The sequence below is a fragment of the Podarcis filfolensis genome, assembly GCF_964270895.1.
Source record: "Podarcis filfolensis genome assembly, chromosome: 1".
NCBI lineage: Eukaryota > Metazoa > Chordata > Lepidosauria > Squamata > Lacertidae > Podarcis > Podarcis filfolensis.
Window position 1 is genome coordinate 106580584 of NC_139604.1, and position 27833 is coordinate 106608416.

General features: G+C 44.6%; 1 protein-coding gene and 1 long non-coding RNA gene across 3 annotated transcripts in view; one reads left to right on the forward strand and one right to left on the reverse strand.

The window, feature by feature from the left end:
• LRRC74A (leucine rich repeat containing 74A) overlaps positions 1–206 on the forward strand; it is a 35181-nt gene extending 34975 nt beyond the window's left edge. For both annotated transcript variants that reach the window (XR_014548859.1, XM_083616691.1), the window contains one exon: positions 1–206. The gene's annotated coding sequence lies outside the window, so the exon portion shown is untranslated.
• LOC310766793 lies at positions 62–22917 on the reverse strand. Its single transcript, XR_014550416.1, has 3 exons — positions 21938–22917; positions 18223–18286; positions 62–151 (listed from the first exon to the last, which is right to left on the reverse strand). It is a non-coding gene; the product is annotated as an uncharacterized lncRNA (long non-coding RNA).
• Between the last annotated feature and the right edge of the window lie 4916 nt (positions 22918–27833).

Genomic DNA, 27833 nt, shown 5'->3' on the forward strand with positions numbered 1-27833 from the left:
GTTGGCTTCTTAATCGCAGAGAACAAAGCGAGCCCAGGAGGACTGTATATTGTACTTATTTCAAACATCTGAATTGGCTCTTGGTTTCCCGGGTTCAAGGATGACGATCCAATCAAAGGGCTGTTCTTTCTTTAAAGGCTTTATCCAGCCTCTGTAGATGGAGAGAAAGAAGGGCAGGAATGGAATAAAATTGATGCATTGGCTAACTCTCCTGGGAAACCGAACTTCTTTTAAAATCCTAATACGAAATGTTATGTGCAGCAGACTGCATTATTCCTCTGTTCTGCACAGTGCCCGGCATCCTGTTTGTTTGCACATGTAAAAGTATTCTCTAAAAGCTTTCACTTTGGCCAAAAGGGGTCTCAGAGCTGCTTAGAAGCTCAGTAGCGAGACTGTCGCTACCCTGCCCTCAGGCTTACAATCTGAAAGAGATGACAAACTTGAAGAAAAATAAATGGGGAGGGAAGAGGGGAATGCAAGCTTAGGCAACCAAGTTAGAGTTCTTACGCAGCAGCAGCAGGGGTGTCAACCAGCTAGGACAGAAAGTCAGGTCTCTGTTTGTGCCCTCCAAATTCAAGTACATACTAATACTTTCGGTCTGCGCAGTTAAAGTGCCTCAAAGCACCCTGTTGCCTGAGTGCAACAAATCCACTTTAAAAACAACACACAGACTTTTTGCAATTTGGAAAGAGACAGGGAACTGCATTGAAAAGTGTCAGATGAACAAACGATTGATGGGAGGGCTAGAGACAGAAAGGCCTAGGAAAAACCCGGAAAAAATGGGGAAAACCCAGTTTTTTCCAAAACTGTTTTTTTTCTGTAAAAATGGGGTGGGTGGGTGTGGAATATTCAAACTACAGTGGTACCTCAAGATACGAACGGGATCTGTTCTGGAGCCCCGTTCGCATCTAGAGGTAAACGTAACTAACGATGGCATGTCTGTGCACGCACGTGTCGCTTTTTGCCGCTTCTGCGCATTCGTGTGACGTCATTTTGAGTGTCTGTGCATGTGCACACAGCGAAACCCGGAAGTAATGCGCTCCGTTACTTCCGGGTTGCCGCGGAGTGCAACTCAAACGTGCTCAACTTGAAGCGTATTCAACCCAAGGTATGACTGTATATCAAACTGTTTTTTTCATTTTTTTCCAGAAAAAAACAGCTTTGGAAAAAAATGGGGGAAAATACCTGCCCCCCCAATTTTTCCGGTTTTTTTCCAGGCCTTCCCATTTCTAGGGAGGGCGTGTAGACACACCACAAGCAAATCAGAATGAATGTTCCTTGTTATGTAACCACCCCATAAACAAATCATAACAAATGTTCAGTAAAGAGTGCACATCATCATCCAGCTGCTACATAAGCAAATTAAGAAGAATGCTGAATAAACATGTCCCCTGGAGAAATTATGTGTCTGTTTCACACTCATTTCCAGGACTGCCAGTCTATTGCAGTCTTACACACCAATGATACCACTTTGCCCAGGGAGGTGGGATGTGAACACCTGATTACCAGATGACTCTCTGCTTCCAGAAGGCCCCATCTATCGATAGAAATCTTCTTCGCAACAGTTGCATGGTTGACTACTTTGCCAGTGCCATCAGGATGATCTCCAGCGGTCCTGCTGGTTCTATCACCACTCTCCTGAGCAAACCTTAGTTTTGCAGTTATAGACAGGACTGGGAGTGAGCTCATCCAGACTAACCCTCCAACTGCAAAATAGTATCCTAGTATAAATACTAGACAGGTTTGGTAACTCAGAAGAGAAGCACTTGAAGCACAGTGATGATCGAAGCGCCCTCAAGGAAGCGATACAAGAAAAGAAACCCATGCAACAGGACAAAGCAATGCTATGTGCTGCGTACTAAGGCAGGGCCTTCAAGGTGGTGGTTCTACTATATTGCTGAGTGCACCAGTGGATGGACTTCTCACCTGGAAGCATCCTTTGCCCCTGCATCCACCCAGCCTTGCAGCTCACTCACACAAGGCTCCTCTGTATAACAGAAACGGGAAGACTTGCAGGATCTGCTTCATTTTTTACTGGAAGGTTGAGGTCCACCAACTGGAGCCACAATAAAAGATGGACAATTAGAATAAAATAATTCTGAGCCCAGGAATTTGGTCCAAGTACCAAAACTGAACTGATTGTACATTCCTTCCACACACACAAAACACCTCCGGTTATTCCACCCTCTGTATCAGAAATGGGGAACTTCAAGCAGCTCTCCAGACGTCCCTCTCTGGCCCTTGCAACACCCCTTACTGGGGCCCTGACCCACATCCTCCGGTACTTTTGCCTGGGTGGAATAGATCCTTGAGCTGGGATTGTGGTGTGTATCCAACTCAGGCTGGCCCTCAGATCAATAAAAATTCCTCTTCCCTGCTTTACAGCTTTTTTCCTTTCAGCAGTGTAATTGGTGTGTGTGTTGCTGCCATTGATAAACAAATGGGAGGAGTCAGAAATCTTTGCCGATGCACTGCATATCACCCAGATGTTTATCTGCAAGTACAACCTTCTGTCCATCCCTGCAGTGTATGGAAATCATTGTACCGGTCATTGTTGTTTAGTCGTTTAGTTGTGTCCGACTCTTCGTGACCCCCTGGACCAGAGCACGCCAGGCACTCCTGTCTTCCACTGCCTCCTGCAATTTGGTCAGACTTATGTTAGTAGCTTTGAGAATACTGTCCAACCATCTTGTCCTCCGTCGTCCCGTTCTCCTTGTGCCCTCCATCTTTCCCAGCATCAGGGTCTTTTCCAGGGAGTCTTCTCTTCTCATGAGGTGGCCAAAGTATTGGAGCCTCAGCTTCAGGATCTGTCCTTCCAGTGAGCACTCAGGGCTGATTTCCTTAAGAATGGATAGGTTTGAACTTCTTGCAGTCCATGGGACTCTCAAGTGTCTCCTCCAGCACCATAATTCAAATGACACTAGAAAATGGCAAATGAAGAAAATGACATTAGTAGAGACTTAGGCTGCACACCATACATTGAAAGCACATGATCTTCCCCAAAGTATCCTGAGAACTGCAGTTTCCTGGGAACTGTAGCTTTGTTGAAGTTGATTTTGATCCCAAAATGCCTTCAGTTCCCTCATTCCTGCTTTTTTTTTAATCCTCTCCTACCTATCCTCCCTGTTGCTTCACAGAGGCCTGGTGGACACGCGGAATCAGATGGTGCGTGACCAGCGGCGTCAGCTCAGGCTGGAGGAGTCGCAGAAGAAGAAGGAGAAGCACAAGAATGAGCGTGTGCTGCAGACGTTCAGGAGTGCCGTGGAAGTGGCCACACCGCACAGCTCAATGGTGATCTCTCCCAGCCAGAAGTCAGTGGCGCAGGCGGAGCCTGATAGTCCTCCACCCACCCGTTCCTCAGCCACCCCTCTGAGCTCATGGTATTACCCAGCGGCGGCAGGAGTGTCCACCAGCAGCCAACATTCTGCTGGCCAAGCGCCCTCTTCCAGCAACCCACTCTCCCAGAGCGAACCACATTCTGCCTCAAGGGGCATGCCAGCCTCCAACCTGGAAGTGAAATTCTACTCTGAGCCCAACCTAAGTTGCTCAGAAGCCCCCGTTCGTTCCCATTACAACATGGCCACCTCAGAACTAGAAGTGGATTCCAGTATCCAACCGAGCGACATGGCTAAGTCCTACAGAGTCATGCCTGTGGGGAACAAACATATTCCTCACAGACACCACTACCAATGGGCCCAAGAGCATAACACTGTTGCCAAGATGCAACAAAGACTCAGATTGAAAATTGCAAAGAAGAACAGATAATTAAGTCTGTAGGGAGTTACTCTAGTCCCCTCAGTCGCTGAGCAGGAAATCTCCAAAGGAGATTTAGCACAGGGCAAATCAGTCTGGTTTGATTTCCATACCCTACAACACAGTGCAGTGTAAAAACTTCCTTAAGTGTACATGGCTTTTGGGGGGGATATTTTACTACCTCAGAATACACTGGAATCATAATACGACAACGCTAAACATACTAAAGAAAAGTTTCTTCTCCATGATTAAGAAAGTCAACCAGCTTCCAAAATTCTCAGGTCTCACAGCAAGATGGGATGAAATCACCGTGAACGCATGAGGAGTAATGAGACACAAACTTATCACTCAGGTTCACTAGAAGGCAAGGAGAATTCATTGGGATCAGATACTTTGGTGAGTTTGGCAAGAGAGCTCTGTGCTTGGAAGCAGCCTTCCGCACACATGGCTGCTGAAGAAGCAGAGCTGGATGCGTATCCACACCAGCGTTATGAAAATTATCCAGCCATGGAAGTATCTGGATGCATCTCTGAAGGAGGATTGGTTGAGGCAGCCATTGCTATGTGTCAGGTCAGGACCATTTTGCACAGAAAATAAGACTGCCAGAGGAAGTTAAAACCCCTTGCTTTAATATCTATTTTTAAATTATAAAGAAGTTTCTCTATACATCATGTATAGGATGTAGCTAAGCTTGTCAGTAATGTCCTGGTCTAGGGATGGGAGAGAGTTTTGATTCCATTTGTGTGTAAAGGCAAATCTACCTAATTTGCAGTTTCTGAAACAATACGCAAATTGAAGCCATCCAGCCATCCTTCGAAATTCTAACTTCAAACTTTGCAATGCAGTCCTCTAGCCAAATAATGTATGCAAAAATGCATATACTCGGGTAAAATGTGCATTAAAATGCACATACTGGTGAAAATAATATACATAAGGATGCATTGGGCTAGGCAGAATCGCATACAAAAGTGCAGATATTAGGAGAAATCTGCACTAAAATGTTACTGAATTTTCATGAGAACTTCAAAGAAAGGTCACAAACTGATGTGAGAATGTGGATAACCGAACTTAAGACTGGAAATCTTAGAAACTGAGAGAAATAAAAACTGACAGATTTGCCCATCCCTACCCAGGTGTGTCCCCAGTTTAAGGTTATGTTGTATTGTGAAATGGGGATGCCTTTTAATGGAGAGCTGCCTGATAGGTTGCTTGAAAAAAATGGGTCCTTTAGCTAGAGAGTGGAGACCACAGCTCAGTGATAGGGCACAGGTGTTGTGTGCAGATGGGCCCAAGTTTAACCCTGGCGTAATAAGGTTATCAGAGAGCAGGACTGGGAAAGATCTCTACTGGAGACCTTGACAATCGACTGCCAGTGAATGTAGAATGTATGGGGCTAAACATAGCTGTCTACATTTCCCATTTTTTAAGGGAAATTCCCTTATTCCAAATAGGGTTCCTCGCAAGAAAAGGGAAAAGTTGACAGCTATGGGGCTAAATGGACGATGCCTTAACTCAGTATATGGCAGCTTCTTGTGCTTATATGGCATGTCTCAGGAAGCAATGGAAAATAATTGGGAATATTTTATGACAGTTGCCTTACTAGTGGCATCCAGAATCTAAAAGTTTGTAGCAGTAGAAAAAATGCCAGCTGCGAGCAGTCAAGAATTATCAGCAATGGGCCCAAATGGGAAGATGAGAGAAGATTCTGACAACAGGATGGAAATGATTGGCTCTCTTGATTGTCAGGATTCAGTTCTTCACACTGCAATCTTGCATACAATTTCTTGGAAGTAAATCCCAAGCAAGTCCGTGGAAATGTTAAAAGTTGGAGTGGATTAGTCCTTTATCATGAAATATTGATGCCACAGAACTTCATTCCTCAGTTTGTTGCGAGATCTTGCTTTAGTGAGGCTATAAGATTTCTGTGTAAAACAAGTGCAAAACATAAGCTCATGTACTGGAAACAGCTATCAGAGCCGCACAACCAAATTCATAAAATAACTTAAGTTATACTTTGTGTCAGGGACCCATCTGTGCTATTCCACTGAAAAGGAGAGACTTCCTGTAGCAAAGCAGTGAAACCAAAAATTCTGCAGCTGTCATGTTGAAACGAGCTTTGTTTTCCCATGAAGGTTTTCCCTCAAAATAAAGAGAATTTGTAAAACTGATAAAGTTTCCACATCAGCTTCATTCACCAAACATGAAGTAGCAGCAATACAGAGCGCACTGCCAAATGATTCCCATTTTGTTCTGCCCTTCCTGTCTACCAGCTCCATCTGGTACGCAGGCTGAGACCCTACCTCCCCCCAGACTGTCTTGCCAGAGTGGTGCATGCTCTGGTTATCTCCCGCTTGGGCTACTGCAATGTGCTCTATGTGGGGCTACCTTTGAAGGTGACTTGGAAACTATAACTAATCCAGAATACAGCAGCTAGACTGGTGACTGGGAGTGGCCGCCGAGACCATATAACACTGGTCCTAAAGAATCTTCACTGGTTCCCAGTATGTTTCTGAACACAATTCAAAGTGTTGGTACTGACTTTTAAAGCCCTAAACGGCCTCAGCCCTGTATACCTGAAGAAGTATCTCCATCCCCATCATTCAGCCTGGACACTGAGGTCTACTTCTGAGGGTCTTCTGGCAGTTCCCTCACTACGAAAAGTGAAGTTACCGGGCCTTCTTTTTCGGTAGGGCCCTCCCAGTGGAATGCCGTACCATCAGATGTCAAGGAGATGAAGAACCACACAATTTTTAGAAGACATCTGAAGGCAGCCCTGTATCAGGAAGTTTTTAATGTTTCACTATGTTTTTATATTCTGCTGGAAGCCACCCAGAGTGGCTGGGGAAACCCAGCCAGATGGGCAGGGTATAAATTATAATAATTATAATAATTAATAATAATTATTATTATAATAATAGAGGCAGGAACAACAAACTGTGAGCCTTGACTTGCCGTGATGGGCAAACTAGCACTTGTGGTTTATTTCTTACAAACAGCAATGAGGAAAGCTTGCAACAATTGGAGCTGTTTAGTTTAGAGAGAAAGGCGGGTGTGGGTAGAAAGTTTTCCTCCCTCTCATAATACTTCAATGTGGGGTATCCAGTGAAGCTGAAGAGTGGGAGATTAGGGCAGATAAAGCAAGCATGTCTTCACACAGAGCATGAAATGACCACCTCAAGGCTCAGTGATGCCCCTGACCCTAACTTAGATGGCTTTTGAAGGGGACGAGAAGTACTCAAGGAGGGTAGGGCTATCAATGGCTACTGGTCATGGTGGCTGTGTGCCAGAATCGGAGGCAGCAGGCCTCTGAAAATCAGTAACTAGGAATGACAGTGGGAGAAAGCTAATACCCTCATGTCCCACTGATGTGGGCTTCGAAGTGGACTGTATGAGAAGTAGAGGAAGCTCCCTAAATGCAACAGATGTGGTAGACAGTGCTTTCTTTTTCTGGGGGTATGCAGGGGTATGCATACCCCTAAACATTTTGTGAATCTTTCTGCTTTTGTCCATTTACTGTATTTATTTTTCCCAATTGGAACTATAAAATGGTGATTTTCTTGAGTTGAAATGAGAGTACCCCTAAACATTTTTTAGAAAAAAACAAAACACTGGTGGTAGAAATGAACAGACTAGGACTCATCCATACATCCCTGCAGTTTACAATGGTACCTCAGGTTACATACACTTCAGGTTACATACGCTTCAGGTTACAGACTCCGCTAACCCAGAAATAGTATCTCAGGTTAAGAACTTTGCTTCAGGATAAGAACAGAAATTGTGGTCCGGCGGCACGGCGGCAGCAGGAGGCCCCATTAGCTAAAGTGGTGCTTCAGGTTAAGAACAGTTTCAGGTTAAGAACGGACCTCCAGAATGAATTAAGTACTTAACCCAAGGTACCACTGTATTCTGTTTGTCTCATGATTTCCAGGCACGAGCCCAAGAGGTTTTTCTTTTGTCCCGCCATGTTCCCCAGGAAAACCCGTGGTTTAATGCTAATTGGAATAAACGTCATTCCACAGTTAACCTGGTTGATGTTTGTTCCTGGGTAAAGCGACAGGGCAAAAGAAAAACTTCTCAAAGCAACAGATATGTGCTATAGATGAGCAACCTTGATTTTGCTTTTGCAACCACTTGGCCACTAGGTGTCAGCGAAGTTCCAAAATTAAAGGAAGTCTCCTCTCTCCATGTCACCTTACCTTTCTAAGGAGAAACTCACCCATGATGTTACCAACAATTGCCTGCTGAGTGAATTCATGGAAACAAGCTTCCATCTGTTTTTATTTGTAGGCCTTAGCACATTATTCCACCATCCTTAAATTTCCTTGCTGGTTGTTGTCGTTATATCTTTATTTATGTGTCATATTATACCCAAAGGCCTAAACACAACTTACATAGTAAAGAAATAAATATTAAAAATATACAACAATAAATAAAATTGAACACACTCAAAAATTCCTGCAAGTACACATTTCCCACCATAAATTTATCACCAGGGATTCCTTTAAAACACCAAGCAACTCAAAACCATCCATGGAATGAGTGAAAGATAGATAACAATATTGAAATACTTGGGTGCATTAAAATGTCTTAGCCTGGCCCCACAAAATATGTTCAACTTAGCTCCAGATTCACCTGTGGGGTAAATTTGCCCAGTTGCTGTCTACAAAACACTTTAGTTCTTCTGGTCCTGAGGAGGACAACTTGAGTCAATAATCACATGTCCCTTGCAGATATCCGAAAATATGTTTTAACCCTTTCCAAGCCACTTCGGTAGGATTACTTAACAAGCCTACTCAATATTCCAACAGAATAACTGACATCTGGCCCACTCCAATTAGAAATATACATCAGACTTCCAACAGTAGAATGATACAATTCAGAATCTATTTGCTTTGAACGTTCCCCCTCAGGAAAGCATCAGGAATGCACAGTTATGAAGGCGTCTGGAGGAGCCCAGAGCCAAGAACAACCCTATGTCCTTTCCATTCTTCCATATACCTGGCTGCTCACAAACAGGTCAACACCTTCCTGTTTTTATAACAGCAGCCACAAGTTTTACTTAGCCTTCCTTTACATCTTCGTTGCCCCGCATCCCACCCACCCAGAAGCCAGAGAGCTTTCCTGGCTTGTTCTATCAAGTGCCGTATCTTCCATCCAATTGTGCTGTGAAAATCCATAGAGAAGGACAATGCAGTTTGCTACTTAAGCCCAGAAGGAAGGCAAATTCCACGACGAGATTGGAAATTTAAACAGAAATAACAAGAAACAAACATTTCCCATGCTTAAGGCAATTCCTGGCTTGTAGGAATCTCCAGAAGTCTTGCCTGTTTTGTGCTCGCCTGCTGGCACATGTCGTTGCAATTGGGTGTGCATGTGGAAAGCAAAAGTCAGTTTATCCACCTTCCATTCATTGCCTAGCTGATTGCATAGTTTATTGCCCCATCCTTTCCCATACCATCACATGTTCAAGGCTGGAGGGGTCATCACAAGCCTGTTTGGTCACAGCAGTTCTTGCACTTCTTGTTCCTGTGAACAGTGGCGTAGCGTGGGGGGTGCAGGGGGGGCCGGCCGCACCGGGCGCAACATCTGGGGTTAGGGCAAATCCATGGGTTAGGGGGCGCAAATCCACGGGTTAGGGGGCGCAAATTACTTGCCTTGCCCCGGGTGCTGACAACCCACGCTACGCCACTGCCTGTGAAATATGACCAGGAATTCCATGAATGTGTCCATCATATGGAAACTGTCCCTACTGAAGTGAGAGCATTGCATCTCAAATTAGGCCAGCTACATTGGGCAGAGCTTCAGATAACAGAAATATGGAAGAGGCCTGGGTATCATGTTGCAGAAAGAATCTTCTAAGAACATCAAAAAACAGGATAGTTATCAATAAAGCAGCTTGTTTTTAGTATCACAATGCATTGCTTTGATTGCATAAAAGCACATTTCAGTGGTCTCTGATAATTGCTGGAGATGAAATGTGCCCCTCTTTTTGTATTCCAGGGAATTATTGCAGCTTTTAACCCACCCACCCCAAATTTTGCAGATATCTATGCAGGAGCAGACTCCTTATTAACCAGGAGCCAAGTACACAAGCCACATATTTTGTTTAGGTGAATTATAGGTAAACAGCCAGAGCTACTTCCTCCAGTCGATCTAGCTAATAGTTGAGCCTTAGGCTTGGCAAGACTCTCTTCAGATGATCAGCTGATTGCTGGTGCTTGCAAGTCTGCCGACCAACAGGACTTCAAAGCATACTGCAAATGCCTTCCTGATTCAATCACAACCTGTGCCCACCCCATTCAGACGTCAGGTGTAGGGTAAGTTGTGTGGCTTTGCTCAGATGTCCTAGCAAGCCAAATATTTCCTCATTTCTTTGATTTATAGCCTGCACTTTGCTCAGAGGAGTCCAAGGCAGGAATGGGGAGGCCTGACTAGGCCCACCGCCCAGAGTTTCTCCACCCCTGCCTGAGAGAGCCCAAAGAAGGAAAGTTTGCAAGGACAAATGTGACCGCTTCCAGCACTGCAGATTATCTGGGCCATGCGATTGATGCTAATGTTCTTCGCAAGACAGCAGGAAAGGTCAAAGCCATAACGGATATCTCTGATAGTGTATAAATCAGACGAGTTCTTCTATTACAGATGACTCATTCCTCTTCTGGCTACAGTCCTAAAGCTTCTCCGTGATTTTGTAAGTCAAGGAATATCCTGAACAAGGAAAAGCTTTCTGAAAGTCATGTACCTGGAACTAGTGCCTTGGAAAAATCTCTGCTGGTAGTTTTTCATTACATATTTGTTCTCTGAGTTGCGGGGAGCATGACCTAGAAAACAGCTGTGCACTTATTCCTGGTGGTAGGAGACCTCCCTGTTGGCAGATTTTCATGCCAAGTGTCATTCCATTTGCCCTGCAATGCTGTCCCTCTCCCAGAAACCAGAACCCCCAGCAACCAAGAGACTGACATACTATTGGGCTGTGGTTTCCATTGGGGCAATAACTTTATGTGTAAATTGGAAAATGGACTTTAGCACTCACAGAAGCTTGAGCCCTTTATGAGTGCTTGCAAAAGAATTGAAAGGACCTGAAGGAGCTGCCGCTGCCACACAGCTGTACTGTCTCCACCTTCCCCTGCCCCAGCCCAATCCTGAACAGTTTCCTGTAGAGCTCTGGGAAGCAGGGGTGGAGTGGAGCAGAGGCAGGCTGTGTTGTGAGCCCTGATGTGATTGAGCTTGTGATGGCAGGCTCCAATGCGAGAGGAGGAAGAAATGGGAACTTGGGTTGGAGGAGCAGGGCTCTTCGCTTTCCAAACTGACTTCTATCACTTTGGAAGGGGAAGCAGGGATACTGGCTCCCCCCATGACCTTCCTCTGGAACAGACAACCTCAGTGGAGGCTGAGGAGGGCTTTGATCAGCTATGAGCAGGGGAGCCTGAACAGGAGTCTGAACAATGGAATGCCTTTGCAGATGGAGCATGCACTTTCAATCTAGACATTCCCTTAAGGCCACACCTCATCTTTCAAAGCTGGTCGAAAGGGTGGTGAAACTTGTTGGGACAGCCTCATAACTTTTGTCCAATTCTAAGCTGTCTGCCCTGCCCCTGAACTCTTGATCCGTGACTCCTCGGCCCTGTGTCTGCTGCTGAGCCTGTACCTTCACTTTCCTGAACAAGGATCTCTTCCTTACTTACAAGTAAGAGCCTCTGTCTGCGTGTGTTGGGCAGAAGCCAGGACAGGCAGGAACAAAGCGCCACCACTTTTTTCAGAACAGATGAAGGACTATAATGTCATCTGCTGGTGTGCTATTTTCTGATCCGCTGCATGCCAAATAAGCCAAGTGGAGGAAGAGGCAGGTTAAAACACATAGCAAAGGTTTAGAGTGCCACTTTTATCTGGACAGCTTTCAGCATTTTTAGTGTGTCCAAAACGTCACAGAATAGTGAGTAAAGTTTCCAACTCACCAGAACTTTTCATCTGGCTGTATGTGAAGCAATATGGGAGGCAGGAGGTGAGCACTGGGAGAGGGGGAGCGGGCTTAATATTGAAGTCATAATCTGTTGAAAAATTGGATGCAACACAGGTTACACAAAAGCAAAGTGAGTTGCACCCAATCTTCCAACACCCCTTCAATTCTTGAGCACCTGGATAGCTCACTATTCACAGGATGCAACCTAAGGTGTATCAGTCTAAATTTCACAGGATAGAGAGGTCACCATAGAGGTGCAAGGTACAGGCATAGTATACAAATCTGGAAGTCCTTTATTCTGTCTCTTTTAACTCCATGCGAATGGCTTTCTGCAAGCTGAGTTGCACCCAAACTTACAATGTAAACTCTGCATTGGTCAAAAATCAATAGCCTTAGAAGGGCCATGCCTTCTATGGGATGTCCATGCAACACTCTGCAATCCCGTAGCCAATGTTTGTTTGGGTTCATGTGTCTCTTTACAGCCACCAGAGAGCGCTCTGTTCTCACACATATCATTGGCAGCCTTAAGCCAGGAGTAGAGTTGAATGGCCAAATTTCAGAGTGTGTCTGTCTGTCTGTCTGTGTATCCCTCTCTCTCCCAGCCCTGCATACACATGCCTCAGACGAACTCTGCTCTTGGAAAGTTTTCTTAAGCCTCTGGAAGTCCTGGCAGACAAACAGCTTGTGAGCCAAAGAAGGAGCATGACTCTCCCCATCACCATCCTGCCAGCAATCTGCAAAGCTGTCTTTGACCTTAATGTATCACTGTCTGGTACCAAGCAGGGATACCCACCCACTCTCACCTGCCCACAGTCCCCAAAGGGATCATGGGGAGCCATGTCCCTAAAGCTTAAGATGCATTGTTTTCACTGTGCTGTAGAGAAGCAAACCTCTCTCTGGGAGGGCTGGAGACAAGTTGAAACGGAGCCATGGCTCAGATCCTTGAACCTACTGTGTCCTTTTTCCATTGAGAGGAACATACTTGTGCCTCTTCCAGCCTGGCTTTTCATTCCCTCCTTTAAGCTGTAGGGAACTTTCCCCATCTTCCCCCAAAGGCCTGCTGCTTATCACAGGCTCTGAGGAGGAACAGGGAAGAAATTGATTCAGTTCACGGTTAAAGGGGATTCTCTCAAACCCACACCTTCTGAAACAATATGAGCACCAAAACACAGCCGTTTATTTTTAAAACGCATGGAAATTTACCCACATTTTAGTGTGGATTTAGTGTGAATATCTCCTAATAAACACATTTTTGAATGCAGTTTTGACAAATGTACACGTTTTTGCAAGCAATGTCACCTAATGTGGGGGGGGAAGGGCATTGTGTTTGGCAACAGAAGAGGGATGTGTCAGCTGGTAGAACATGAGTCTCTTAATCTCGGGGTTGTGGGTTCAAGCCCCAGATTGGGCAAAAGATTCCTGCCTTGCAGGGGGTTGGACTAGATGATCCCCGTGGTCCCTCCCAACTCTACACAATTCTATGATTCTATGGTTGTTCAAAATTCACACTTACCCGAATTTTGCAATGCAGTTTTCCAACCAAACCATGAATTTATCTGAATCCCATTGAGGATTATTTTATGTATCTCTAAAAGAAAAGGTTTTGTGGATTTTAGCTGTTTTATTGACAGTTTTATCATGCATATAGCTTAGAGGGTCTTGTGCTTAAAAGAAGGGGAATATATTTAGGGAGTGGCTTTGGGGCTTCTCCAGATATCTAGCAATGGGGAGGAAAGTCATTCAAAACCAGGCACCTCATGAGCATCATAGAACTGTAGAGTTGGAAGAGATCATGAGGGTCTTAGAGTTCAAAAACAGGAAGGAGGGATACTTCTTGTTTTCTGAGCCTCTCTAGGGGCTCCTGCAGACATCCTTTTTTTGTGTGTGTGTATTTATGATTTGTGCTCATGATACAAAGGATTTGAGGCAAACATGCTGCTTTGTTTCCAATTGGTCCATGTCCCATAACTTCCTACTGGAATCCTGTCACCACAAAGTTTCTGGCAGGGGGCTAGTGTCGTGCTTTCGTTGCACCATGGCTCAAGAGTGCCCCATCAGACAGCAAAAATGTGGGGGAGCATCACAGAACGACATGTGGATGGCCCAATATAAGATCACTACCAATGCACTGTTATTGCTTCAATGGCATGTTGCAGAATACAACCACTGGTATGGAGAGGCCCTTAGACCAAGTCAAATTGTGCCCATTTAGCTTAGTATCATAGTGAGGGCCACCAACTTGGACAATTATAAAAGGTGATTAGGGGATTATGCTATTAATAGCTGCCAGTCATGATGGCCATATATTTCCTCTGTTATCAGAGGCAAGACACTATTTTGAATGTGTAGCTCCGGTGCTGAGATAAGAACATAGTAACAAGCATGGCAATACATCCTTCAACACATATCATTTGTTGTGATTCCCTTTCCCTCTACACTTTAACTTTCTAGATCGCTTAAACAAAGGCCGTGTTTCTGATCCACTTCATTGACACCTTGAAGGTGGCAAAATACTGGTGTCTACTATATTCTATGAATGCAGCCACATAGCCTCCAACATTTCTCTGATGAAACTAGAGACGTCCCCTCCAACATTTCTCCAATGAAAATAGGGACATCCTAAGGAAAAATGAGACATTCTGGGATCAAATCAGATCCCAGTTTCCAACAACCAGGACAGCTTTTCTAAATCAGGGACGTCCTTAGAAAATAGGGACACTTAGAGGGTCAGACACTGTGCTGATCCTTCAAGTGCTGTGGTTGCCAAGATGGTGACTGTGGGTACAATCAGGCCCTCTGGGACTTCCCATGGTGCCCAGATGTCTTCTGAATGCCATGTAGTTGTTTATCTCTTTGACATCTGATGGGAAGGCGTTCCACAGGGCGGGTGCCGCTACCGAGAAGGCCCTCTGCCTGGTTCCCTGTAGCCTCACTTCTCGCAATGAGGGAACTGACAGAAGGCCCTCAGCGCTGGACCTCAGTGTCCAGGCAGAATGATGGAGGTGGAGACGCCCTTTCAGGGATACTGGGCTGAGGCCGTTTAGGGCTTTAAAGGTCAACACCAACACTTTGAATTGTGCTCGGAAACATACTGAAAAACACATAAAGCTGAAAGAGGAAGAGTTTTACTCTTTCACACTTCAGCTCTATGTGCTTTTCAAGGCTGAGATTGACACCTGAAAGGTGGGTCATAAATTTAATCATCTTCATCACTGGACCCTCTCCATTGCACTCTCTTCCTGCTTTCCTCTCTGGCACCTCTGGAATGAATGTATCATTTTATAGATCTTGTTCATGTCTCCCCTTCCCCTTTTCTCTCCTTTCTAAATTAAATGACCACAAATGTTGTGGTAAAAGATGGTAGGGCCCCCTGATCATTTTGGTAAATGGAAAGGAGCATCCTCGCATGTGGGAAATGTGTGGTCTCAGATTACATGATCGAATAGGTGGAGCAGCACATCAAAGGATCAGTACACTAGGTCATAAATCTCATGAATTGGGGCGGCAAACTGCATCAGCCATGCTGAGAGCATACTGCAGAATAATTGCCTATGTATATTACATGACAATGTCAGCGACATCATCCCAAATGCAGAGCAACATTTCCAATCTAGCTCTGAACAAATCTCAAAACCATTGTTCCCTTCTTAGCAATGGCAAAAAATGAATGTGAGCATTTGTTGGCTAGGTTTAGCTCAGCTCTATTTAAGTCATTTCCTGGAAATATTATGAGTTTTATTTCTGAAAATGTTTCCTGCTAAACATGGACAGCATAGAAAATATTTGCATTCTCCACTAAATCCCATGTTTGAGGAACTTGTGTTTTGCATTACTTCTCTTCTGGAGGAGCACATCCATGGCAGAAATCTCACTCTCCAGAGCCAGGCAGCTCTACAGGAGAGCTGGAAATAAAATCCTCACAAGAGAACATAAGAAGAGCCTGCTGGATCAGGCCAATGGTCCATCGAGTCCAGCATCCTGTTATCATGGTGGCCAACCAGATGTCTGTGGGAAACCATTAAAGAATTCAAGCTCAAGAGGCCTCTCCCCTCCTGTGGTTTCCAGCAGCTGGTATTCAGCACATTGCGGTCTCCCAACATGGAGGCAGAGCATAGACAACATGGCTAGTAGCCATCAATGGCCCTCTCCTCCATGATTTTGTCTAATGCGCTTTTAAAGAATGGTGTGCCATGCTTAAGTTTAGAGCAGGGTTGTTTATTTTTAAAAGCATTTTCCACTTTAAAAAACCTTTACAATCAGTGATAAAGACAGGTCAGAATGGAAATTGCAGCCTTCTCAGGGACATGGGTGACGCTATGGGTTAAACCACAGAGCCTAGGACTTGCCAATCAGAAGGTCGGCTGTTCGAATCCCCGCGACGGGGTGAGCTCCTGTTGCTCGGTCCCTGCTCCTGCCAACCTAGCAGTTCGAAAGCACATCAAAGTGCAAGTAGATAAACAGGTACCACTCTGGCGGGAAGGTACACGGCATTTCCGTGCGCTGCTCTGGTTCACCAGAAGCAGCTTAGTCATGCTGGCCACATGACCCGGAAGCTATACGCCGGCTCCCTTGGCCGATAAAGCGAGATGAGCACCGCAACCCCAGAGTCAGTCACGACTGGACCTAATGGTCAGGGGTCCTTTTACCTTTACCTTTTATGTCCCTCGTGGGGGAGAAGTCTGCCTTGTTACAGATGCAGTAGGCTGAAATTCATCAGGTCTAACAAGTGATAGGGAAATTGCTGCAATAAACATTTGGCCGGACTTAGGTGAGGGAAAGGCGCCATTTTGTCTTCCATCTCACGCAGGAGGATGGCTTTGGGCTGGCCCTGCACAGTTTGAAAACTGCTCCTTAAATAATGGAACCATGAGGAAACATGTAACAGACTAAGGGAAGATATAGATCAGAGAAGTCCTTAAAAGGAAGTCTGCCCTGTTGTGCTTCTCAAAGAGTTTTTTCTTTGCCTGCACATGTGGAAGTGGCTTGGTGACGAGGAATCAGACCAGCTCAAATGGCCTCACTCCACTTTGAGTGTCAGGCATGGAGCCAGAAAGAAAGGGAGTCAATTCCATAGTTCGCTTTGCTCTGGAGGGTCTGTGGGCCTCCCATGAAATACCAGAAAACCTCCTGAGTCAGCAGCTCACTCCTACTCTTGGAATAGTCGAGATTCCCGGACGGATGCAGTAACTTGACTCTGCTCCTGGCTCAGGGCAGCCACCAGCTGATAAAAAAAATCCCTGCATGGACTATTAATAAAGCCTATTTTGGGTTCAGAAGAAACCAGCCTGACTGATGAATCCCCTTGGCTCAGAGGCTCCAAATGAGAGCTGCCGGGTTATTCTTTCTTTATTCAGTAGAAGCTGGAATGATGCTAATGGAGTATGTAGGAGAGGGAGGGAGGGAGGGAGAGAGCATGGTCTGGTCCTGTTATGAGGTAGCATGAGGCAGCTGCCTCAGGCAGCAAATTCTGAGGGCTGGAAAGCAGCTAGAAAGTAGTGCCAATGAGGCAACCTGAGGCAGCTGCTTTGGGTGGCATGACCAGGACATGGGCCTGGATCTGTTGGTTAGGAGCACTGGTAGCACATCTTGCCTCAGGGGCCAAAAGGTCTCAGAGTGGCCCTGGTGGTGATGGTTGGACTACAGCACAGCTGAGGTAAAGGCCCTTGGAAAATTGAGTCTACTCTCTTTCAGCCAGGCAACCTGGCTCAGCCAAAGAATTTTCCCTAGCAACAGTACAGTAGCTCCCTGTTCAGTATAGTACCTCTGAGCTGAGATTGTGTTGCATTTACAGCAGTAATTCACCTCATATGCTTTGTAGGAAAGTGGCATATAAGTTCAACAACATCGTCAGCTTCATAACAACTACAGCAGGCATTGCCAAGCACTTAAAGCAGATTTGGTTCAATGTGACAGCATTGCTACAGAACGGCTCAGTCCTGGACTATGGTTCTTAAACAGTTACAGATAGGTAGCCGTGTTGGTCTGCCATAGTCAAAACAAAAAAATTTTTTTCCTGCCAGTAGCACCTTAAAGACCAACTAAGTTAGTTCTTGGTATGAGCTTTCGTGTGCATGCACACTTCTTCAGATACACCGAAGAAGTGTGCATGCACACGAAAGCTCATACCAAGAACTAACTTAGTTGGTCTTTAAGGTGCTACTGGCAGGAAAAAAATTTTTTGTTTTGACTATGGTTCTTAAAGTTATTAATGGCATGTTCAGTTAAACCAATGAGAATATCATCAGTGTGCATGAGGAGCTCACAATCTAAATTTTGGAACAAGTTGTTTCTAGGATATACACTAGCATTGCTCTAGTACTTTATAAAGACCTTCTCTTAGAATGCACTGCCTTGCCTTGCAGTGGAATCGTGACCTTGGTTACAATAAATCTTGAATCCCTTTGACCATTCCCTTCTGCACCACAATCTGATATGTAATACCTGGTCTCATGCATAATATTGCCAGCTTAAGAGCCAATTATGAAAAACCTCCAGTAATGTAATGAACTCACAACTCATAAAGGTTCTGGTGTCCTTAATAGCTGTTGGGCAGGAAGAAGCTCAACAGGTTAAGACCTGGAAATACAATCATGGGAAAAGCTTCACTTGTTGGCATTCTGTCTTTTGGACAATGCATTACTGGTGTGTGGGCCCTGATTTAATTTTTGGGCCCTCTACTACAACAAAAAAAGATACAAATTTGCATACTTCTGCATATGCATGCAAATTTTATGCACATTTTTGCCCTTGGTTGTGGGTGAGGCAGAGGGCCTAATACACATATATCAGACCGAGGAAATCCTGTTGGCAGCCTTGTAGCCACTTATGTAGCAAGGGTAGATGGGTAGCACAAAAATCTATAGCTCAGGAATCCTAGGACATAGTAATTGAATACCTTTACCAGCAAAAAAAGAGAGAAAAAGGTCCATATGAATGTCCTCTCTTATATTGTCATTGTATAAAAACAAAATGAATTCCATTAGTGTTCAAATGCCTTTTTCTTTTGTCTTTACTCTCACCTCTCACACAGCTAAATGAATTTATTAAGCTTATCTACCCATTGGGGGATTTCTTTTCTTCCGAAGGAATCTGCTGTTCCTTATTCTCACTTGAGTGGAGGTGGAATCTGTTGTGACTGAGACATTACTTGTTAGGCAAGTGTTTTTATCTAGAAGGAAAAGGGTAGCAGCCCGCATGCTGGTAAGCACCCGTCACACAAATGAAGTGCGACCTCTGTGCTCCTGCCAGTTTTCCATTGCAGCCTTGCGTGAGACCACACTTGGATGGCCCTCGAGGTAAGCATGACTGGAAGAACAAGCGGTCGTTTCTTCTGCCGCTTCTCCAACAAGTGGGAGTTGATTACAGCCACTCAGCCTTGGATATGAAGAACATGTACTATAAAACAAGGATTTCCAACAGTTATCTGATGCTTGCAGGTATCTTAATTTGTTCTTCCTTAAGAGGAAGCCTTTGTTCCGTCTTCATCCACAATAAGTAACAAAGAGGGTCAAACTATATGTTACACTTACAGTGTAGCATCTAGCTACATATCCTTCATTTTAGGCACATAACTTTACAGGGAAGGGAGGCAGTGGCAGAAAAGGCTTGTCTCTTTTCTTCCTACTGCAGTCAAAGCTAAACTCACTGTCTGTGGACAGCTGCAATGCTTGGGGAGGGGCAAATGTCTTACTGACACCAATCAGAAGTTTTTTTCCTAAACATGAAAGCCACACAAAGGGAAAATGTTGGCTCTGACTGTGTCAGGGAGGGAAAAGTCTCCCTTCCCCGTGTGATTTCTTTTGCTGTTTCTTGCAAAGGAAATGAGATGGAGATATAGGCCACTTCCAGACAACCTGCTTATTGAGCATTCCTCCTCATTTGTTTTTAGGGAGGTTAGACTATCAGCTTGTTCATGCTGCAGCAAAATGTAGCAATGTGGCTCTAAAACTTGACTAATCCTAGCCTATTGACTAACATTACGGTATTTGCAGTCTATTTATGGGTAGGCAGCAAGGATGGTCAGCTTTTGGGAACCATACATAGGAAAATCTGGCCTGCACACTTTCTTGTTTTCTTTAAGGGGGGCCATACACACCTGCTCACACCCCCATATTGGAAAAAGGCTGTGGAGAGCAGAGGAGGAGCGTCTGAGGGGAAGGAGAGGAAAACATTGTCCAAATGCATTCCACAAAGCTCCACCTACGGCTGTGGCTGGCAAGCAGCAGTGGAACAGCAACAAGATGGAAATGTGCCCAATTTCCACAGAGACAAAATCATATCCTTATGACCTGAGTGTGGAAGCATGCTTGGTCTGCCTTTTAGATGTGTAACTGCAGTTTTCTGACTTGACATTAATTCCAACATCTTTATCATAAGGTTTTAATCATACATTTTGAAATCGGCTAATAGGAGCTGAAAAAGTATCTGTAGAGGAGTTTGGAAAACCAGGCAATGAGCTCAAGAGTCACATTTTTAGGACTCTAAAAATAGAGAAATCAAACAATGATGAGGGGAATAAAAATATACAAGTGAACAGCTGTAATTGAACACCAGTTGTTACATTAATATTTTTTTTTGTGGAATCTGGTTGGCTCAGGCCACTGTTTAATCTAAAAGATCCTTAGGAATGGAAGTCTTTTTCAGGCCAATTTGACTTGGCTGGGAAGGTCTGGAATGTGCTCCTCCCCACATCCCTCCCGCTTAAGCAAGCGGACTGCGGCACAGAGCCTGATCCCTCTGTCTCCTTCTATTGTTGCCATGTGCTGTCAGCTTCTCTTTTAGCACATTTGCTTGCTTGAGATGGAAGTGGAAACCGAGGAACAAAATAGCCAAAGCCTCTCTCTTTTGAGAATGCAAGACACATTTGCCATAAGGAGGAATCCATGTAAGGGCCGGGCCAGGAGGGGGTGAGCCCATCACAACAATGCCTTACATTCACTTTTGAGTGTTAAATGTATTCCAAATGCCAGAATTGGGGGGGGGGGTATCTTGCAATTCTTGGCTTTTGCTTCTCATTGGCCCTCCTTTTTTTCTGGATACAGAGAAAAGCTCACCAAGCATGTGTCTTTTAATATTCACCATTGCTGTTTAGTCATTTAGTTGTGTCCGGCTCTTCGTGACCCCATGGACCAGAGCACGCCAGGCACACCTGTCTTCCACTGCCTCCCACAGTTTGGTCAAACTCATGTTTGTAGCTTCGAGAACACTGTCCAACCATCTCGTCCTCTGTCGTCCCCTTCTCCTTGTGCCCTCCATCTTTCCCAACATCAGGGTCTTTTCCAATGAGTCTTCTCTTCTCATGAGGTGGCCAAAGTATTGGAGCCTCAGCTTCAGGATCTGTCCTTCCAGTGAGCACTCAGGGCTGATTTCCTTAAGAATGGATAGGTTTGATCTTCTTGCAGTCCATGGGACTCTCCAGAGTCTCCTCCAGCACCATAATTCAAAAGCATCAATTCTTCGGTGATCAGCCTTCTTTATGGTCCAGCTCTCACTTCCATACATCACTACTGGGAAAACCATGGCTTTAACTATACGGGCTTTTGTTGGCATGGTGATGTCTCTAGGTATGTTCTCCTTGTTTTCCCATGACTCCTCCTCTGTTCTTATGACCTCGCATTTCATGTGTGTCTCCGAAAGTGCTGTCGGTGCTGTCTCCCTCCCTCTACCATTGTGTGAAAGGCAGAAATGCAGTTTAAAATTCGCTTGTATCCAGTCTTTAAATCCTATCAGTGCAGTGACCATACAGGAAAGTGGATTTACAATCAAAATTTTCAGCTGTCTTGCATTTATTGTATCACCTGTGGGAAGGGCCTCTTGCATCTCAGCAGTGAAGACATTCCACAGCACTTGTGAAAAAGCTCACCTCTGTGCTACCACAAGCCAATCGTCTTCAGACCATGGCAAGACTAAGCTGGTTCCATTAACACAGACCTGATTCTGGTGCAGTGCATGGCATTGGCAACATTTTATCCTGGGAAAGAATAACTTGTGAACTGGGGAAATGTTCATATACTGAAGCAAGAGAAGATTCACAAGTGATAAGTAACACATTTTAGAATGCACGTGAGATGTCTGCCCTCATTTTCTAACTCAGTGGGATCAAAACAACACACTCATGTCGACTACTGCCTTGGAAATTAGGTACTGATCTTTATCTGACTCTGAAGTGAAGATTTCCAATTCTCCCCCCCCCCAAAAAAAAAAAATATGATGTAAAACAAAGCTTACCTGAAAGGGGATCTGGAGCTGTACTCTAAAATCCTGATTATGGAAAATGGATGGGGAGTGGTGTGTTAAAAATAGAACATTATTTTCCTCTGATACCTGTACAATTGAATCTGTGGGATTTGTTTAACACTGCTTGACAACTGGAGGCTATGAAAATTTGTTCCATCTACATGCAATATTTTTTAATTGCTGCATATGATGGATACACAGTAGCTGAACAGAAGAATATCAGTTTCCACTAGCAATGCACCCCATCAGAGAGCTGTGAGGTTGATCCCAGACTGTACAATAAAGCATTTCTATATTGCCTGAGCCTGAGATGGTGATTGTTGCTCTCTGCTGTTTGGTACATTTCATTCAAAGCTTGCAAGATAATTGCATCTGCTTTGCTGTTTCAGTATGAAAATGAGGGTAGGGGAAGAGTTACTGCAGCTCCAGATGTGGTATTGCTTTTCTTCTAGCCATTCAGCAGAGAGAGAGAGAGAGAGAATCCAAAAAGCCTGGTTGTTATGGCAACAGCATCTCTGAAACTGATCTTGTGTCGTGGGCAGCGGCAACTTCCTAGCTGAGAAGATGAACTGAAGCCTAGTGACTATATTAGGTACTGTGGTCAGAAGTCTATTGGTGAAGGAGATAACTCATTCAGTTTCACAGAGTTTGCTGAATTAGTTCAAAACTGTCTGAACTGTGGGAATTGGACTCTCATTCCCATTTGCAGAAGATGAAGAAGACAGGCCTGGGTCGTTTGATCCTTTAATTAGTTCTCTTTCCCCCCTCCTATAAAAAACTATGCAACACATTCTCTTTTAAAGTTTAAAGAACAAACAATATTTTCTTAGTGTATTTGCAGTTGCAGATTAAAATATATACAATGCAGGTGAATGTTTCTTAAATTGCTAATGCGTCCTACATAGACTAACTCTGAGGCAGACAGCAGCACAACACATCTGCTGCTCTATTAAGACTGTTCTACTAACTGCCATAACTATACCGACTGAAAATAACTGCCACAGAGTGTATGATGTCATAGAGCTCTACAGCTCTTGCAATTAATCTTTTACATATGCATGAACTACACCTGAAAGGAGGGAGAGAGAGAGAGAGAGAGAGAGAGAGAGAGAGAGAGAGAGAGGGAGGGATGGATCTATTATTTCAAATTTTCAGGTTCTGTGGGGGGAAATGGTGCAGTTAGGTAATTTTAGACTTTATTGTCTTATGTTGAGGACTCTTCAGATGGTGTAAAGCATGGGTACGCAAACTAAGGCCCGGGGCCCGGATCCGACCCAATTGCCTTCTAAGCCCGGCCCACAGATGGTCCAGGAATCAGCGTGTTTTTACATGAGTAGAATGTGCCCTTTTATTTAAAATGGATCCCTGGGTTATTTGTGGGGCATAAAAATTTGTTCATTTTCTCCTCCAAAAAATATAGTCCGGCCCCCCACAAGGTCTGAGGGACAGTGGACCAGCCCCCTGTTGAAAAAGTTTGCTAACCCCTGGTGTAAAGGAACAGCACTTCCGCTTTTGCCAAAACTGCCCTAGGTTCAAGCCAGGTGTAAATGCATTTGATAGTCTACCACCACCTCCCCTCTAGCTCAAGGCAGAGAGGAGTTTAGCGGAGTCTGTAACCTGAAGCGTATGTAACCCAAGGTAAAAGCTAAAGGGACCCCTGACCATTAGGTCCAGTCGTGGCCGACTCTGGGGTTGCGGCGCTCATCTCACTTTATTGGCCGATGGAGCCAGCGTACAGCTTCCAGGTCATGTGGCCAGCATGACTAAGCTGCTTCTGGCGAACCAGAGCAGTGCACGGAAATGCCGTTTACCTTCCCGCTGGAGCAGTACCTATTTATCTACTTGGACTCTGACGTGCTTTCGAACTGCTAGGTTGGCAGGAGCAGGGACCGAGCAACGGGAGCTCACCCTGTCACGGGGATTCGAACTGCCAACCTTCTGATGGCAAGTCCTAGACTCTGTGGTTTAACCCACAGCGCCACCCACGTCCTGTAACCCGAGGTAACCCAAGGTACCACTGTATAAACCAGGATTATTTTGCCTGGGAGGAGGGAGCAACCCCAAACACCTCCCCATCTCCACAAAAGCAGCACAGCTTGCTTTTCTCATGAATCCCTTTAGTCTCTGTGGGTAGCCTGAAGCCGACAGATCTAGGCACATGTGAGGAACATAGTCCCTTGAGCCTGTCGCAGAACACAATCTCAAGCCAAGACAAAGCCAAATTAGAGAAATGCTATTAAGAATAAGACTAAGAGGCACAAAGAGGAAAAACAGATTGGTACATACTACAAGAAAAGCAAATGTTAAGAATCTAGCTAGCCTGTGGAAGACTAGCCGTGAACATAAGAACATAGGATCTAGTCCAAAATCCTGTTCTCACAGTGGCCAACCAGATGCCTGTGGGAAACCTACAAGCAGGCACAAAGCACAAGAGGACTCTTCCGTTCCTGTGGTTTCCTGCAACTGGCATTCAGAAGCATTACTGCATCCGAACATGGAGGCAGAGCATAGCTATCAGCCATTGATAGCCTTATCCGCCGTGAATTTTTCAGATTTCCCCCTCGTCCTTAAATGTAAGCGAAGTTTTCTCTCTCCATAATTAACCATAACTCTTCATCTGTGTGGTGGACATGCAGCTTAATCAAACCTTTCTGGGAGAATGTTTTCACAGAAAACAGCTCAGTAATTCAACAAACTATGCTAGGTACTCCACAGCTTGCTTTTATTAATGATTTTTCACGGAGACTAGAAAGATCTTCAACACAAGGAACTGTTCGCCTTCCTCTTGCTGGCAATGAGACAACTCACAGCCCCCAACTGGAAAGATCTGCACAATTTACAAATTCACAACTGGGGGCAGAAAGTGCGGACAGTCGCATTGATGGAGAAACTTAGGAAACAGGTGAGAACATTTAAAGGACAAGTCAGATGAAAACTTTATTGAAACCGGATGTCTGCTTATAACAGACATGAAGAAATATATTGGCATCCACTGTCTGACACATCTACAACTATGGAGCAATGTATTTCATCAAACTTATGTTCAGCTGTGGGGAGAGACTCACAATTTTGTTGTTGTTGTTTTGTATATTGATGCTGGAAAATCAAAATCAAAACATTTCTTTTTTAAAAAAATAATCCATTTGTCGTGCATTTGTCATCCACATTATCCCTATGCAGTGCCTGATGCCATCACTGTGACATGATGCTGCTATTAATACTGTGCAACCTGGGAATCTAGAGAGGACTGACATCTCTTGCTCTTCCCTGGCAACTGGCAAGAATAGCATCCCTGTACACCTTTTCTGAATTTTGCATCTGGTCTAACACTTGGCCCAGATTTATTCTCAGTGAAACGTAGCGCAGTGCTGCAGTTGTTTTGAAATCTTTGGAACAAAATGACATTCCACATAACCACTTTTTGATGTGAAGAGTTATAGTTGTGAAGGCTCGTCCACACATCCCGCTCCTTCCCCCTCTAGGAAACCAGCTTTTTAGTGCCAGTGGGGTTTTCTACAGATTGACATTTGCTCCAATTCAGCACTAAAGAGTGGGTTTTCCCAGGGAAAGAAGCAAGGCAGATGGGGACAAGTGGAAGTGTAGATAATCCCTAAGCAAAGGAAAATGACACTTGTTGTTGTTTAGTCATTTAGTCGTGTCCGACTCTTCGTGACCCCATGGACCAGAGCACGCCAGTCTTCCACTGCCTCCCGCAGTTTGCTCCGACTCATGTTGGTAGCTTCGAGAACACTGTCCAGCCATCTCATCCTCTGTCGTCCCCTTCTTCTTGTGCCCTCCATCTTTCACAACATCAGGGTCTTTTCCAGGGAGTCTTCTCTTCTCATGAGAAGGGCTGTTAACAAAAAGGAGCCCTATTAGCCAAGACACCCTGCTGGAGGTGTTTGGGAAGAGATATTAGGCTGCTGTCAAAACCAAGCACTGATCCCGGAAGCCAGGGTTGATTCTGCCTGACATCTGCTTTCTTTCGAGGTACTGCCATGCATATTAGATTCCATCAAAAGCCATTTTGCCACCTAGTTGTGCCATTTCCTGGGACGCATGTTGCTGGAGGGGGTCTCCGGGGCCTGTCCAGTGGAGATGGCCCCAATCGCCACCCCAGAGGTTCTGGGGAGAGGAATTGGTCGTAGCAGAGAGCACCAGAAGATCTGCTTTATCTCTGTCAATACACCCACTTGGCCATGTCCGCCACCTTCTTCTGTGTAAGCCAGCATTATTTTCAATGTTCACCCGGTGGCACTAATGACCCTACAATCAAAACCCATGGAGCAGAAATATCCATAATGAATTAGTCCCTAATATCACAATGACTCATGTAAACATAAAGTTGCATCCGTTATACTCAGAGTAGACTCGCTGAAATCATTGAACCTCAGTTAGTCATGTTCATTAGCTTCAATTGGTCTACTCTGAGTAGGACCAGCATCAGTTACAACTCAGAAAATCCAGATATTAGATTCAGAATATAGGTCATAATCTAGAGAACCGAGTGATTCATTCCACATATGCACCCGGAGGTGCCTTTGGCACTTCTTTTCCACAGCAATGTGCTTGTCCTGCTTTTAAGCTACTTTTGAAGTATGGGTGAAATTCAAAAGTGGCACAAAGGAAGACATTCAAAGGGTGAAAGTCTTGGCAGATCTAACAAGCACATTGAATTGTGGCCATGGTGGTCCAACAAGCACTGAGATTTCAGGATACTGACTTCAGAGATGTAAAGAAGCAAATGGAGTATCGCAAACTCTTAAATTCTGTGAGTGTGATCCTGTGCGTGGACATTGGATGGGTTGTAAACACACAGGCTGAAATCTTTGCTTTGCAGTGGACTTCCTGGATAGTCCTGGGTCATATTCCAGCCTCTGCTCCCCATATCTTAAAATTAACAGAACTGATGGAAACACAATCAAGCTAACGTAAAGTACCTTGCAAATTAAAAATTCCATATACCTAATGTTTGTGCTGAGGCAAATAACCAGTCCTGGAGAGGGCATTTAGATCAGCTTTTTCACAGCGGGTGAAACACAGTCTGTGGACAGTTATGGGTGCAAGCGAGCATGAATGCAGGGATTGATGTTCTGAACCGTAGCCCCAACGGAGGAGAGTGGTTGGGCATGGGTATACCGAGGAAGGATGCCAACAATGCCAGAGTGCTCAGTTCTAGTGCTTTATTAAAGAAAGGTGTGAACTTATAGTCTGCCAGGTCTCCTAGCCGTTACACATGTGGGAAGGACACCGCAGCAAGGAGATGGCTTGTCTGCACCCAAGCAAACATTCATATGTTCTTTCTACACAAAGCAGCATGTGCCACTTTGTCTAGGATTTCCCATCACTTCACCTGCCCAGATGAGGGCATAGATGGCAAATGCCCAAATCTTATAGATAGTTCCCCTTTCTGGGCTCAGAGCTGAGCACCCCAAGCCCACAGATAAGGATAGCATCAAAGCATGCCAATTAGCCAATATCAATGCAAGTGAATATAAACATATATGAACTCAACTACCAATTAATTGTGGGGTCCTCTGGACTACCAAGATGGTGTTTGCTGAGTGCCTGGAACAGTTCGTCTTTGGTTCAACACAGTGGACCAGAACAGCTGGATAAGATTTCAAAAGTTAGGGGCATTTTGAAAACAGAGAAATTTCCATGGGTGTGTGGAGGGAGGAAAGTGACAGCTAGTAACAGTCTAAAAACAATTTATTTTTTAAAAAAATTATGACAAATAAACAATTTGACATCACCATCATCATCACAATCATCAAAATTGATGACTGGCCACATATAGTAGTCAATTTATTTATGGCAGAGAAATAAAACAGCAAAACCATATCTATCTATCATCTATCATCTATCTATATCTATCTATCTATCA